This window comes from Dendrobates tinctorius, unplaced genomic scaffold (assembly GCF_039654945.1).
Source record: "Dendrobates tinctorius isolate UK_male_01 unplaced genomic scaffold, ASM3965494v1 ptg000293l, whole genome shotgun sequence".
NCBI classification, from domain to species: Eukaryota; Metazoa; Chordata; class Amphibia; order Anura; family Dendrobatidae; genus Dendrobates; species Dendrobates tinctorius.
Genome location: NW_027361960.1, coordinates 21,847,369 through 21,863,321, shown reverse-complemented (window position 1 = coordinate 21,863,321; position 15,953 = coordinate 21,847,369).

Sequence of the window (15,953 nt, the reverse complement as noted above, 5' to 3'; positions counted from 1 at the left end):
TGAGCAGAGTTAAGGCTCACTCCTAGCTGGAGCCCATGGTCCCGATTCCGGTCTCCGAGTTTGTAGGGACACTGACGTTCCTGCAGCAGAAACCGGGGGATGTAGCAGCTATAAATGCTCTGTACCCAACTAAGGCTCGGAGGCCCCAGCATCGACGTGTGGGAGCCAGAAGGAAAAGACTACAGCTGTCTGCCATACAAGTAAAGTCTGAGGAACATCTGTTAGACAGGAGGCGCTTCAGTGAACCACGGTCCTGTGAGTGCTTCCCCCACAAGTGCTAGAAAGGAGACGTTCAGGAAGGTACATTTTGGCGGAGTGTTGGAAGGGAGCTTTCCATTTTGGTCCCGGAGGTTGGCTGAGGTCCTGACCCAGAGGACACAGCACGGAGGCAGGCATCTTTGTAACCTGCAGACTGTGAGTAAAGCTTTGGAACTGCACGCTCTGGTGTCCTACAGTTATTCCAGCACCGCTACATCTGGGTACCAGCACCTACACCGCCTGTGCCTTCCCCCATCACTACATCTACACTTCCCTGGGACTCTAGCTCCACCTGTGGGGAGCTTCACCATCTTTGCTGCACAACACCATCAGTCCCAGAGGATCTGCATGCAGCGTCGGCCTTACATCTATGTTGCCGAACACCACAGGTGGCGTCAAACTATCTATATAAACTCTTTACCATTATACCACGCCATTTACATGGGCGCCCAGGGCCACCGTCCGGGTCACCGCTGCTGTGCCACATCCCACTGACACCGGCCCGGTACCGAGTACCCCACAGCCCTGGGAGGGCGACCCATATGCCGACTGCTGATCGGGCGGCGTTATTCCCACGAACCTCCAAACAGCGTCCATGAAGGCAAAGTTTTTGGTTTCCGGGGGCAGTATGATTGCATAGCTGAACCTTAAAGGAATGTCCAAAAGGGCACCACCAGGAGTGGAGCCTGTGGCTTAATTGGACTCCACCCGGGAAACCACAACCATGCCACCTAAAGAAAAGATGCACACTTTGAAAGCTTTGTCGATTCTGTGTGTGGTGTGGTATGTGTGTTTGTAGTTGTGCTAGCGATTTCTCAGCTTTATTCCGTTAACAACCGAGACTCCGGCATGCCCCCGCAGTACGCGTCAAGCTTACTAGAGGGATAAGCGAGGCCCTGGCACGTGAGATCGAGCAATAACAGGTCTAGCATTCCCGTACATGTCCAGGGCTGCATGCACGCTACACTGAAAGGACCAGCTTTTGTCTCTTACAGGTGCAGATAACCTGCTGAACTCCGTTAGTGATGGGGATCTGGGATTCAGATTATTCCCCGCGAACGATGATTTCCCAGTAAGTTCAGGTCAACTGCAATTCCGGAGTTAGGCCTAACCGTCATTCCTGAAAAAATTACGTGTCCAAACCACAGGTGCTGTGGCTTGCTTAACAGCTCGGCAGCCGTTCTCAGGCCCAGTATGGATTCAACAACATTGTAGAAAGTTGATAAAGGGTACAGTTTCACCGGATAACACGTATATATGTAGCCTAGTTTACACATTTAAAATATATGTCTATAGATCAGGAGGCAGACTCAGATGTTCTCAGGCCCAGTATGGATTTGACCAGATTGTACAAAGTTGAAAAAGGGTACTTTATCACTGGATAGCAGGTATATATAGCATAGTTTAAACATGTAAAATCTCTGTGTTCTCAGTATGGATTACACAGCAATCTAAAAAGTGGAAAAAAGGAAATATACTTTTGGTGTTATTTTTAAATCTTCATATATATTTCTGTCTCTGTAATACAGTCCAGCCTCTCTGCAATAGGAAATGAGATGCATACAATTACTGACATAAAGGCTAGTGATTGCAGAAATCTAGGAATTACTATTCACGGGAAAAACTTCCGTCACAATTCTCATAGGCGATGCTGACCCTCAATTAATTTGTGTGTTGAGACAGTGAAAACATTTTTTTGTGAATAAAGTCTTGCTGTATCGCACTTCCGTTGATTCCATCACTGTTACTCATCTCAATCAAATTTTTATCACAGGGAGCGATGTAAACATGGTGCTCACTGGCTATCATGATCTGTCACGTAACTTTGGAGTGCAAAAGACAGAAGCCACAGGCCGTAGGCAATTCTGTTTGATTGGCATGAGAGGGCACATTTTAAAATGTGAGACGGAATGTCACACGTTTGGGAGTAGGAAAACTGTGAAAGCTGATGATAAACCACCACTGCATGTCATTGTGAGTCGACGTCCATAAGAAATGGAAGCCATTGATCATCTGGAGCTAGAGCCGGACAGGGCATAGCTACATCTTAACCATCATCTTTCAGTTCAATCAATTTGTAGTGGCACTCCCAGTGAAGGATTTGACAGCCCAGACTACACAGTGGAGGAGCAGGGAGAGGTAAACATTGCAAATGCTGGGGCCCTGCCCAAGCAAGGGGGGCACACTCGTGGGCGTCGGTACTGGCACTGGGCCCCTCATAGTACGGCGGTGTGTCTGAAGGCGGGTGTGCACCACCACCGTCAGAAACACTTGATTGCACTATGAGGGACCCTGTGCCAGTGCCCGCGCCCAAGAGTCGGCCTACCCACCTGTCCAGGGCAACGGCACTTGCATGGTTTCGTGCGCTAGGTGGTGACCCCGGCCATGGGGGGGGCAGCCCAGTTAGGGCGGTTTACAAAGTGGCATATGTTGATGTGGGACATTCAGCTGCTGCAAAAGGCAAAATAGGTCAAGTTCGCGGAATAGGAGGAGGACCAAAGCAAGCCATTTTTCTGGCAACCTATGTGTCATCAAGGGAAGGTGGGACAAAATCCTTGGAAACCCATGCATGGTTCATTTTAATGAAGGTTAGACCATCCACATTTTGGGTTGACAGACGGGTCCTTTTTTCTGTCAGGATTGATCCAGCTGCACTGAAGACTCTTTCCGATAGCACACTTGCAGCTGGGCAAGCGAGCTCCTGTAAGGCATATTGTGCCAATTCAGGCCAGGTGTCCAGTTTAGCGGCCCCATAGTCAAAGGGGAATGACCTGTGCGGGAGAACATCGATATGGGAGGAAAAGTAGTTTGTAACCATAGTTGACAACTGCTGTCTCCTGTCACTTTCCATCGATGCAGTATTACCAGTTGTGTGAGCGGTACTTGAAAAATCAGTCCACAACATTGTCATGAAAACCCTGTCTCAAACGCCACTTCTGCTGTGTGCACCACGAACACCTCTTCCAAGCTGCCGCCGGCCCGTACGGCTCGTGTGAGAACCATCACCGCTGCTGTGTGCTGGGAATGCCTCAACCAACCGGTTAACCAGAGTTGCTTGTTTATTAGCCAATATTAGGTCAAGATTCTCCTGTGGCATGATGTTTTGTAATTTGCCTTTATAGCGTGGATCCAGGATGTCGTCATCGTTCATCATTTTGGCAATGCGGGGGTCCCTTTTTAGGATCTGCAAGGCATAATCTGACATGTGGGCCAATGTTCCCGGTGTCAATGATGCACTGCGAGTGCTGGTTGGAGGAGCACTTTCTGGCAAATCCACATCCCTCCAGTCACGCACAAACCCTGTACCAGACCTTGCCACGCCAACATTTTCACTTGCCCCACCAGATGCATCCTCCTCCCCTAAGTAATCATCCCCATCATCATCCTCCTCCTCCTCTTCTTCCTCCACCTCGTCCAGGAGAGGTCCCTGAGCAGACAATGGCTGAATGTCATCAAGGATTCCCTTCTTCTCTTCCTCCTTGTCAACATTGGCTGCAGACGCCTGCTCCTTAAATACGTCACAGGGACGGACACTACAAATTTGGTGTACTGATCAATAACGGTTAAGATGTAGCTATGTCCTGTCCTTCTGGCCTCTACCTTCAGATTACCAATGGCTACCATTTGTAATGGACGTCAACTCCCAATCGGATGTAGTGGTGATTTATAATCACCTTTCACATTTTTCATAATCACAGATGTGTGACATTCCTGCCACCATTTTTCAATGTCTCCTCTCATGCCAATCCAATAGAATCCCCTACGGCCTGTGGATTGTGTGTTTTGCACTCCAAAGTGACCAGACAGCTCATGATAGGCAGTGAGGACCATGTCTACAGCTCTCCCTGTGATCACAATTTGATGGAGATGAGTTACGGTGATGGGATCGACGCTACTGCGATGCAGCAACCCTTTCTTCACTAATTTCTGTTTTAGCTGTATCCACAGTTAAAGTTATTGAGGGTCAGCATTGCCTCTGCGAATTTTCCTGGGAGGTTTTCCCGTGATTACTAATTCCAAAACATCTAAAATCACTCGACTTTACGTCTGTAGTTTTATCCATCTACCTTCCTCTAGCGGACAGTCTGGACTGGCTGACTGACACTGAAATATAAACGAAGATTTCAAAGTACTCCAACACTGTATACTGGTGTACATTTCAAATACATTTCCCTTTTTTCTCTTTTTATATTCGGGTGTAATCCATACGGAGCCAGTGAGAGTCTGTTTCTGTCTCTGGAAATATATACTGAGATTTACAATGCCCCCTACACTGTATACAGCTGTACGCTTCTGATCCATTACCATTTTACTGCTTTTTATATTGTGTAATCCATACTGACCCTGAGAGCGTCTGTGTCTGCCTCATGAAATGTCTACGGAGATTTAGAATGTTTAAACTATATTATATACACCTTGTATCTGGTCATACTGTACCCTTTTTCAATTTGTTACATTATTGTCAAATCAATACTGAGCATGTGAGCATATGTGTCTGCCTCCTGAAATACATACGGAGATATTTGTGTATTTTAAGTATACTATATATGCCTTGTATCTGTTTATCCAGTACCCTTTGTGCCTGAAATTCATCCTCCACCCACCACTCAAAGTGCATCATTGACACCTGGAACATTGGCCCACATGTGTGATTATTTCTTGCGGATCGTCTTTTTATATTATGGTGTGATCCATACTGAGTCTGTGAGAGGCTGAGTGTTACTTTTGAAATATACAGTGGGGAAAAAAAGTATTTAGTCAGTCAGCAATAGTGCAAGTTCCACCACTTAAAAAGATGAGAGGCGTCTGTAATTTACATCATAGGTAGACCTCAACTATGGGAGACAAACTGAGAAAAAAAAATCCAGAAAATCACATTGTCTGTTTTTTTTTCATTTTATTTGCATATTATGGTGGAAAATAAGTATTTGGTCAGAAACAAGCAATCAAGATTTCTGGCTCTCACAGACCTGTAACTTCTTCTTTAAGAGTCTCCTCTTTCCTCCACTCATTACCTGTAGTAATGGCACCTGTTTAAACTTGTTATCAGTATAAAAAGACACCTGTGCACACCCTCAAACAGTCTGACTCCAAACTCCACTATGGTGAAGACCAAAGAGCTGTCAAAGGACACCAGAAACAAAATTGTAGCCCTGCACCAGGCTGGGAAGACTGAATCTGCAATAGCCAACCAGCTTGGAGTGAAGAAATCAACTGTGGGAGCAATAATTAGAAAATGGAAGACATACAAGACCACTGATAATCTCCCTCGATCTGGTGCTCCACGCAAAATCCCACCCCGTGGGGTCAGAATGATCACAAGAACAGTGAGCAAAAATCCCAGAACCACGCGGGGGGACCTAGTGAATGAACTGCAGAGAGCTGGGACCAATGTAACAAGGCCTACCATAAGTAACACATTACGCCACCATGGACTCAGATCCTGCAGTGCCAGACGTGTCCCACTGCTTAAGCCTGTACATGTCCGGGCCCGTCTGAAGTTTGCTAGAGAGCATTTGGATGATCCAGAGGAGTTTTGGGAGAATGTCCTATGGTCTGATGAAACCAAACTGGAACTGTTTGGTAGAAACACAACTTGTCGTGTTTGGAGGAAAAAGAATACTGAGTTGCATCCATCAAACACCATACCTACTGTAAAGCATGGTGTGGAAACATCATGCTTTGGGGCTGTTTCTCTGCAAAGGGGCCAGGACGACTGATCCGGGTACATGAAAGAATGAATGGGGCCATGTATCGTGAGATTTTGAGTGCAAACCTCCTTCCATCAGCAAGGGCATTGAAGATGAAACGTGGCTGGGTCTTTCAACATGACAATGATCCAAAGTACACCGCCAGGGCAACGAAGGAGTGACTTCGTAAGAAGCATTTCAAGGTCCTGGAGTGGCCTAGCCAGTCTCCAGATCTCAACCCTATAGAAAACCTTTGGAGGGAGTTGAAAGTCCGTGTGGCCAAGCGAAAAGCCAAAAACATCACTGCTCTAGAGGAGATCTGCATGGAGGAATGGGCCAACATACCAACAACAGTGTGTGGCAACCTTGTGAAGACTTACAGAAAATGTTTGACCTCTGTCATTGCCAACAAAGGATATATCACAAATAGAGTTGAGCGATACCAGCCGATACTTGAAAATATCGGATCGGAATGGATCGGCCGATCTTTAAAAAAAGTATCGGTATCGCCGATTCCGATACCGGGAACCAATGCAAGTCAATGGGGCCAAAATATCGGAATTAAAAAAAACCCTTTCTTTCCTTGTAGGTTAATTCTACATGAAGAAAAACAACTAAGAATAATGTAGAATGTATTGTGGGAGGTGGAGGAGACATTAAAGCCATAGAGGTTTAGCCCAATCAAATGGAACAGCAGGAATTAAACTTTTTTTTTAAAGATGTTAGGAGTTACAAAGATATTGACTATGTTAGCCTCATTTATATTTTGCCAGACATGTATGTCTTCTTCTTCTACTTCCTTTTTTTACATTCTTCTTCTTCTTCTTCTACTTCCTTTTTTTACATTCTTCTTCTTCTTCTTCTACTTCCTTTTTTTACATTCTTCTTCTTCTTCTACTTCCTTTTTTTACATTCTTCTTCTTCTTCTTCTACTTCCTTTTTTTACATTCTTCTTCTTCTTCTTCTACTTCCTTTTTTTACATTCTTCTTCTTATTCCTTTTTTTACATTCTTCTTTTTCTTCTTCTACTTCCTTTTTTTACATTCTTCTTCTTCTTCTTCTTCTTCTTCTTCTTCTTCTTCCTTTTCTTACATTCTTCATATTCTTCTTATTCAACAATTATTATTCTACATATTCAGCTTCTTCATCTTCTTCCTATTCTTCTTCATCATATTCTTGTTTGTGTCAGGCATTCCTGTAGTTGTTATCTAGAAAAGTTAGAAGTTTACACCTTCCGTTCTGCCTGTCACAAAAGATTTACAACAGGATTTGTCCGCGTTCAGTTTGGCCTGCAGCAGCAGGCCTTTTCCAGGGGCACCACGAGGAGGAACGGACTCACCCCCATACACTGCTTAGTCTTCTTCTGCTTATAAATAAGATAATATCATTTGCTCAGAGTATTAGTCTTATGCTTAATGTTCTTCTGCTTTGTTTTTTTTATGCTTCTTTGTCTTCTCTCTCTTGTTGTTCTGCATCTTGGTGGTTGTCTTCCTGTTCTTTGTCCTCTTGAACCAGCTGACGGTACTGGCACCCGGAGGGGCAGCAGAAGGAACAAGAGCCAATGGCACTACCGAGGACCAGCTGACGGTGCTGGAACCCGGTTACTAAGCAGGAGGTACCTGTGCTACAAAGCACTACCAAGGACCAGCAGACGTTGCCGGAACTCGGATACCGAGATGGAGGCACCTAGGCCAAAGGCTCTGACGAGAACCAGCTGACGGTGCTGGAACCCGGAGGGGTAGCATAAGCTGCAAGAGCAAATGGAAATAGCGAGGACCAGCTGACAGTGCTGGCACCCGGAGGGGCAGCAGAAGGAATAAGAGCCAATGGCACAACCGAGGACCAGCTGACGGTGCTGGAACCCGGTTACTAAGCAGGAGGTTCCTGTGCTACAAAGCACTACCAAGGACCAGCAGACGTTGCCGGAACTCGGATACCGAGATGGAGGCACCTAGGCCAAAGGCTCTGACGAGAACCAGCTGACGGTGCTGGAACCCGGAGGGGTAGCATAAGCTGCAAGAGCAAATGGAAATAGCGAGGACCAGCTGACAGTGCTGGCACCCGGAGGGGCAGCAGAAGGAATAAGAGCCAATGGCACAACCGAGGACCAGCTGACGGTGCTGGAACCCGGTTACTAAGCAGGAGGTACCTGTGCTACAAAGCACTACCAAGGACCAGCAGACATTGCCGGAACTCGGATACCGAGATGGAGGCACCTAGGCCAAAGGCTCTGACGAGAACCAGCTGATGGTGCTGGAACCCGGAGGGGTAGCATAAGCTGCAAGAGCAAATGGAAATAGCGAGGACCAGCTGACAGTGCTGGCACCCGGAGGGGCAGCAGAAGGAATAAGAGCCAATGGCACAACCGAGGACCAGCTGACGGTGCTGGAACCCGGTTACTAAGCAGGAGGTACCTGTGCTACAAAGCACTACCAAGGACCAGCAGACGTTGCCGGAACTCGGATACCGAGATGGAGGCACCTAGGCCAAAGGCTCTGATGAGAACCAGCTGACGGTGCTGGAACCCGGAGGGGTATCAGAAGTTACCCCTGAAAAGCAAAGTTGGCATGCCGCAAGCTGGCCGCAGTTACCGAATCACACAGTCCTACAGGGGGTGCTTGTCCTACTGGCACTATGGAACAAACCTTTCTTACCAGAACCCGCAGTCCACATAGGAAGCACCTAAACTGCTGGCACCCTAGCCTCGGCTAACCCAACCGCAACACGACATGGCAACTTGGGGTGGCAACTGACATTGACACTTCCCGGAAACAGCAGGCAGGGCTGGAACCAAGCTGGGCAGGAGGGAGTACCCGTGCCAAAGTCAGTTATGAGCAGCAACTGGCGATGTTGGAGCCCAGGACAAGCACTTAGCAGGCTGAGGCCTGATGTGCTGTCAATTGGGAGGCAGCAGGACAGATTGCCATCAAAACAGCAGGGGAACAGCTGACGTTACTGAACCCCACAAACACAGGGGCTAGTGTTTTACTCTGTGAAGACGGCACTTCCGAGCAACAACTGGCTGTGTTGAAGCCCAGGGACAAGCACGGAGCAGGCTTAGGCTGCATTGAAGAAATTTTAAGATCGGTTGTAGACTACTAATTTGAACCAAGCTCCACTTAGGCCTGTGGCTTCACTGATTTTCGTATTTCCCCTGTCCTCCAACCCCGCCAGTTACAGCTCCGAAGTGGCGTCTGCACAATCCACACTTGTTCCTGTGTTACAGGTGTTCAGTCCGGTCAGGTAATCCCCTGATGTGTGTCCGGCAATGTCGCCTGCTCTGTCCACATTCCCATAATGGGAATGTGGACAGAGCAGGCGACATTGCCGGACACACATCAGGGGATTAACTGACCGGACTGAACACCTGTAACACAGGAACAAGTGTGGATTGTGCAGACGCCACTTCGGAGCTGTAACTGGCAGGGTTGGAGGACAGGGGAAATACGAGAGACAGTGGAGCCACAGGCCTAATTGGAGCACGGTTAAAAATCAGTAGTGGTACGACTGTGTAGGCAGCAGGAGACTTTGCCATCCACACAGCAGGGGATCAGCTGACATTACTGAACCCCACTGAGACACGGGAGCAAGTATCTCTTTCCGTGTGGACGGCACTTCCGAACTACAACTGGCTCTGTTGAAGCCCAGGAAATAGGAGGGTGTAGGCAGAGGCCTACTGTCTTTGTAATGCGGAGACAGCAGGAGAGACTGCCATCTCCACAGCAGGGGATCAGCTGGCAATGATGAACCCCACTAACACTTGAACGAATGTGTTTGGCTCTGTGGAGACGACACTTCTGAACACCAACTGACGCTGTTGGAGCCCAGGATTAGGCGAGGAGCAGGCCGTGGCCTACTGGATTTTGGCACGTGAAGGCAGCAGGAGACTTGCCATCTCCACAGCAGGGGAACAGCTGGCAGTGCTGAACCCCACTAACACTCTAACGAAGGTGTTTGGCTCTGTGGAGACGACACTTCTGAACACCAACTGACGCTGTTGGAGCCCAGGATTAGGCGAGGAGCAGGCTGGGGCCTACTGGATTTTGGCAGGTGAAGGCAGCAGGAGACTTGCCATCTCCACAGCAGGGGAACAGCTGGCAGTGCTGAACCCCACTAACACTCTAACGAATGTGTTTGGCTCTGTGGAGACGACACTTCTGAACACCAACTGACGCTGTTGGAGCCAAGGATTAGGCGAGGAGCAGGCTGGGGCCTACTGGATTTTGGCAGGTGAAGGCAGCAGGAGACTTGCCATCTCCACAGCAGGGGAACAGCTGGCAGTGCTGAACCCCACTAACACTCTAACAAATGTGTTTGGCTCTGTGGAGACGACACTTCTGAACACCAACTGACGCTGTTGGAGCCCAGGATTAGGCGAGGAGCAGGCTGTGGCCTACTGGATTTTGGCAGGTGAAGGCAGCAGGAGACTTGCCATCTCCACAGCAGGGGAACAGCTGGCAGTGCTGAACCCCACTAACACTCTAACGAAGGTGTTTGGCTCTGTGGAGACGACACTTCTGAACACCAACTGATGCTGTTGGAGCCCAGGATTAGGCGAGGAGCAGGCTGGGGCCTACTGGATTTTGGCAGGTGAAGGCAGCAGGAGACTTGCCATCTCCACAGCAGGGGAACAGCTGGCAGTGCTGAACCCCACTAACACTCTAACGAATGTGTTTGGCTCTGTGGAGACGACACTTCTGAACACCAACTGACGCTGTTGGAGCCCAGGATTAGGCGAGGAGCAGGCTGTGGCCTACTGGATTTTGGCAGGTGAAGGCAGCAGGAGACTTGCCATCTCCACAGCAGGGGAACAGCTGGCAGTGCTGAACCCCACTAACACTCTAACGAAGGTGTTTGGCTCTGTGGAGACGACACTTCTGAACACCAACTGACGCTGTTGGAGCCCAGGATTAGGCGAGGAGCAGGCTGGGGCCTACTGGATTTTAGCAGGTGAAGGCAGCAGGAGACTTGCCATCTCCACAGCAGGGGAACAGCTGGCAGTGCTGAACCCCACTAACACTCTAACGAAGGTGTTTGGCTCTGTGGAGACGACACTTCTGAACACCAACTGACGCTGTTGGAGCCCAGGATTAGGCGAGGAGCAGGCTGGGGCCTACTGGATTTTGGCAGGTGAAGGCAGCAGGAGACTTGCCATCTCCATAGCAGGGGAACAGCTGGCAGTGCTGAACCCCACTAACACTCGAACGAAGGTGTTTGGCTCTGTGGAGACGACACTTCTGAACACCAACTGACGCTGCTGGAGCCCAGGATTAGGCGAGGAGCAGGCTGGGGCCTACTGGATTTTGGCAGGTGAAGGCAGCAGGAGACTTGCCATCTCCACAGCAGGGGAACAGCTGGCAGTGCTGAACCCCACTAACACTCTAACGAAGGTGTTTGGCTCTGTGGAGACGACACTTCTGAACACCAACTGACGCTGTTGGAGCCCAGGATTAGGCGAGGAGCAGGCTGGGGCCTACTGGATTTTGGCAGGTGAAGGCAGCAGGAGACTTGCCATCTCCACAGCAGGGGAACAGCTGGCAGTGCTGAACCCCACTAACACTCTAACGAAGGTGTTTGGCTCTGTGGAGACGACACTTCTGAACACCAACTGAAGCTGTTGGAGCCCAGGATTACGCATGCCGCATGCAGAGGCCAATGGGCAGCGGTTTTTATGGAGGTTGTGGACTACTACTGATTCTAACCATGCTCCACTTAGGCCTCTGGCTCCACTGTCTCTACTATTTACCCTGGCCTCCAACCCCGCCAGCTACATCTCTGAAGTGGCATCAGCACAATCTACACTTGTTCCTGTGTTACTGGTGCTCAGTCCCGTCAGTTGATCCCCTGATGTTTGTCCGGCAAGTTCGCCAGCTCTGTCCTCATTCCCACTACTGGTTATGGGAATGTGGACAGAGCAGGAGACCTTGCCGGACACACATCAGGGGATAAACTGATGGGACTGAGCCACAGGAACACAGGAACAAGTGTAGATTGTGCTGACGCCACTTCAGAGATGTAGATGGCGGGGTTGGAGGTCAGGGGAAATAGTAGAGACAGTGGAGCCAGAGACCTAAGTTGGGCACGGTTAAAAATCAGTAGTGGTTTGAATGTTGATGGAGCTGGTGACTTTGCCGTCCACACAGCAGGGGATCAGCTGGCATTACTGAACCCCACTAACACAGGAGCTAGTGTGTTTCTCTGTGCAGATGACACATCTGAGCGACAACTGGCTGTGTTGAAGCAAAGGGATTATAGTTCAGGTGGTAGAAAAATGAACACACCAGCAGACCTGGATACAGTTGCCAACCACTAATTTAGTCTGTAAGAGGAATGGCAAAGTCTTTGGAGATCCAGGCCTTGTTCATTTTCAGAAAAGTCAGCCGGTCAACATTATCGGAAGATAGTCGCGTGCGACGGTCTGTTAGTACACCACCTGCGGCACTAAAGACACGTTCCGATAATACACTGGCAGCAGGGCAAGCCAGCACCTCCAATGCATACTGGCTAAGCTCTGGCCATGTATCCAGCTTAGAGACCCAAAACTTGAAGGGGGAAGAGCCATCTGGGAGTACAGCGACAGGGCAAGACATGTAGTCTGACACCATCTGACGGAAGCGTTGCCTCCTGCTGACTCGAGGCGTCGCTGATGGTGTAGACAATTGTGGTGGACACACAAAACTTTGCCACATTTGGGCCATAGTGGTCTTGCCTTGTGCTGCGGCGCTGCCTCTGCTCCCTCTTTGTGCAGAGTTTCCTCCACTGCCTCGATGCACAGAGCTGCTTTGTAAAGCACTAGCAACAATGCTGTCGGGTGGAATGGAAAACATTATGGACTGCACCAGTGACTCTTCGTACTCCCGCATTTTACGCTCCCGGTTCAACGTTGGTATGAGCCTTTGTACGCTGTCCCGGTAGCGAGGATCTAGGAGGGTGTACACCCAATAATCAGCCGAGACGAGAATGTGGGCGATGCGGCGGTCGTTTCTCAGGCACTGCAGCATGAAATCAACCATGTGCTGCAGACTCCCAACTGCCAAAGAACCGCTGTCCCCTGTTTGAGGCGTGACCTCGGCCTGCTCTGCATCACCCCACCCTCGCTGTACATACTGAGTAGAGGTTTGTGTACCTCCCTCCTCTGGAGAGATGTCTTCCTCCTCCATCGACTCCTCCTCATCCTCCTCACAAAGTGTCCCCTGCCTAGGCCTTTGTGAGGAAACACGTAGCGCAGACTGTCCAGAAGCAGATGGCATTTGGGACTCCTCATCCTCCACCTCTTCTGAAACCTCATCCCTTAGTGCTTGCAGTGTTTGTTGAAGCAGGCAGATAAGGGGGACAGTCATGCTGACTAGTGCATCATCTGCACTCGCCATCCGCGTGGATTCATCGAAGGCACGCAAAACGAGGCAGATGTCCTTCATAGAGGCCCACTCAATGGTGCTGAAGTGTGAACGGCGCACAGTGCGACTTGTTTGCGCCTGATGCAGCTGGTACTCCATGACTGCTGCCTGCTGCTCACACAACCGCTCCAACATATGTAACGTTGAATTCCACCGGGTGGGTAGGTCACATATGATGCGATGTTCCGGAAGGCCAAATCGTCGCTGCAGAGCAGCGAGGCGCGATCTTGCCGTGCTGGAACGTCGCAAGTGAGCGCACTCTATGCGGACCTTGTGCAACAGTGCAGCAAGATCCGGATAGTCCCTCAGAAAGCTCTGCACGACCAAGTTAAGAACATGTGCCAGACATGGGATGTGTGTGAGGTTGCCTAGGCCAAGAGCTGCCACCAGATTTCGGCCATTGTCACACACTACCAAGCCCGGCTGGAGATTCGCTGGCCCAAACCACACATCGCTCTCCAGCTTGATAGCATTCCAGAGCTCCTGCGCTGTGTGGCTTCGATTCCCCAAAGAAATTAATTTGAGTACAGCCTGTTGACGTTTGGCCACGGCTGTGCTCATATCGGTCGTAACAGGCTCCTGCTCTGCTGTTTCTGAGGAACTTGAGTAGGAGGAGGAGTCTATGTGTACAGACTGGAGTCCTGCAATCCGTGGCGTTGGAAGAACACGTACAGCTCCACTCTCCAGATCCGTACCCGGCTCCACAACATTGACCCAGTGGGCAGTGAGGGAAAGGTATCGTCCCTGTCCATGGTTACTGGTCCACGCATCGGTGGTCAGGTGGACCTTGCTACTAACGGCGTTTAGTAGCGCATGTTTTATTTTGCCCTCAACATGTTTCTGCAGGGCAGGGACGGCTCGCCTGCTGAAATAAAAGCGGCTGGGCACGTTGTATTGGGGGACTGCCAATGCCATTAAGTCCCGGAAGGTGTCAGTGTCCACCAGCCTGAATGACAGCATTTCAACTGCCAGAAGTTTGGCAATGCCAGCATTCAGAGACTGTGCTCAGGGATGGTTTGCCGAGTAAGGGCGCCTTTTATCCCATGCCTGTGCTACCGATGGCTGTGATGGATGGGAACGTGCTGCTATGGGTGTAATCTGACAGGGTCTCCGGACAACAGTGGCAGAGGTTCTTCCTTGGCGATCCTGTGAGGAAGCCGAACCAGCAGTGTGTGAGCTGGAGGAAGAGGGCCCAACACGAACTGAAGAGGTGGTAGGTGGTGCTGTACGTTGGCCTACGTCTTCAGGGTGTCTCTGCAACTCCAACTCGTGCTTGGTGCGCACATGTTTCCACATATTTGTGGTATTGAGGTTGCTGACATTTCTCCCTCTTTTGACTCTCTGATGACACAGCTTGCATTTGACAAAGCAAATGTCATCTGCAACTGTGTCAAAAAAGGACCACGCACTGCAACTCTTGTGAGCGCCCGGTTTGCCTTTGGAAGGAGGAATGCTCCTAACGGGTGCCGAAGTGGAGGGTACAGGCAACCAAGTCTTCCCCCTCCCTCTGCCTCCTGTTCCTCCGAGCTGCTCCCACCACCTTCCTGTTGCTCACGCCATGATGGGTCAAGGACCTCATCATCTTCCCTCCCCTCTTCAAACAGCTGCTTCTCCGGGGTTGTCTCGCCAGCACCGTACGCACCAGAAAGTGGCAACTGAGTCTCGTCATCATCTGATGCGTACTGAGGTGTGCTGACCATAGGCACTGGCCCACTCGCCTCTTCAGATTCAGAGGGACAAAGAAGTTGCGCATCACTGCATACTCCCTCTTCTTCACATTCAGGAATGCTGCTTGGCTGGCCCCCTCTTTCCAAGCCAACAGATTCCGAGAACAGAAGTAGAGACTGTGATGGCTCCTGTCCATGTCTCTCTGACTGCCTGGGCACTTTGGCAGGTGGTGAAGAGACAGATGGTTGCTCTTCGGTGCTCTGACCCTGAGAGGATGCGGAAGTAATTGAAGTCGATGCGTTAGCTGCCATCCATCCGACAACGGCTTCAATTTGTTCCTCCCGCAGCAGTGGGGTACGTTGAGGTCCTACAAAGCTGCGCATAAAGGACTGTTGCCTGCTAAAACTGGGGGATGCTGATCCACTGGTGCCCGCAGCAGGCCCAGAATCCCCACGTCCTCTACCTGTAGAATCCCCACGTCCTCTCCCTGCAGAATCCCCACGTCCTCTCCCTGCTGAAACTCCACGCCCACGCCCACGCCCACGCGCCTTACTCCCTGCCTTCTTCATCTTGCAAGACTGCTTAAGATAGGCAAAAAAGTACAAAGGGGGGCCTTAGTGTGCTTATTCCTGAACAGCTGGTTACAGGTACAAGAAACACTAATTTTATGAAGTGTGTGTGTGTGTGGACTAGACTTTAATAGGAGCTGATGTGGCCTACACAAGTTCAAAATGTAGTGTTTGGTGAACTTTTTTTGTGGTTTCTTTGTTGGAAACAAACTCAAAGTATGTGAACAAAGAATTGAAACTGATAGTATCACCAACTTTTTGGAGCTATTACAATGCAGGCAGGTAACCTACAATGCAAAAGATGAGGCTCCAAAAAAATTGGGTAATACTAATCTGGCTGCGCCGGCAGGGCACAAGCCAGAAAAAAAGGC